This window comes from Pseudophryne corroboree, chromosome 8 (assembly GCF_028390025.1).
Source record: "Pseudophryne corroboree isolate aPseCor3 chromosome 8, aPseCor3.hap2, whole genome shotgun sequence".
Classification (NCBI taxonomy): Eukaryota; Metazoa; Chordata; class Amphibia; order Anura; family Myobatrachidae; genus Pseudophryne; species Pseudophryne corroboree.
The window spans coordinates 165,879,065-165,880,021 of NC_086451.1; the positions used below are offsets into that span (position 1 = coordinate 165,879,065).

Consider the following 957-nt stretch of genomic DNA (forward strand, 5'->3'; position numbering starts at 1 on the left):
GCAAATAAAAGGGTGTGGGCCCTGCAACACCACCTGTAGTTCGCATTGTGCGTTGGAAGGCACAAAGTAAGCAGACGGGAGAAGTCAGGATAGTGCGCAAGGGCATAGAAGGGAGGGGCTCAAGAAAAGAGAAGTGGAAACAGACAGCAAACTAGGCTGGAGAGAGACCTGAGACAATGAGATCTAAATTATACCAGAGCCAACCAGGGGAAAGCACAAATGCAGTCCCCCCCCCCCCCCCCCCCTACCACAAATTATGCAGTCGAGATTCCCACATTTGGGGAAATCACAGAGGTCAGCATACCCAGAATGCAATGAATGAACCTCACCCTGGGAAAACAATCTTCATGACCATGGTATCACCTAAGCAAAATAAGTATGATTTGAGATAGGGCTGGGGAGGGCCGCTGCTCAGGCACACCTCCGTCAAGTAAAGGAGATTCAACTGAGGCAGCACAAGGGAACTCTCATCTGGGGACAACAACTGCAGGGAGAACACATTTTCAGATGAATGTGTGAGGGCAGAAGGCTGCCTAATACTGAAGCACCCCCCAAACAACAAACCAAATGCAACAACTAGTGCAAGCATTCCTGGGGGAAGGCCTGCAGCAGATGGATTCGCATATGGTGATGTCATCCAAGCAATGGGTATAGTTGGCTGCAACCCTCGTCTGCATATGAAAAGAGAAAATGGTCACGCAGGGCATGGCGGCCTTTGTGGGGTTGCGCTTGGATGACCCCTAGATCGCTTTATACACCCCCATCAGTGTGGGGCTCATGTTGGCCATGCCCCAGTCCCTGAAGCATTCAAGCTGATTTCTTGCAGCAGCTGGACCCAGTAACAGCTCCAGAGTTGCTCTACAAGACAAGTAAAAGGGTGTGAGCCATGCAGCACCACCTGTAGTTTGCATACACACATATATAGGACAGCATCTCTTATATGCCTCAGGGGCAATA

The 957-nt window shown here is 50.4% G+C and overlaps 1 pseudogene; it reads right to left on the reverse strand.

Annotated features, from left to right (window-relative positions):
* Nucleotides 1-204: 204 nt before the first annotated feature.
* LOC134951948 (U1 spliceosomal RNA) lies at nucleotides 205-380 on the reverse strand (annotated as a pseudogene).
* Between the last annotated feature and the right edge of the window lie 577 nt (nucleotides 381-957).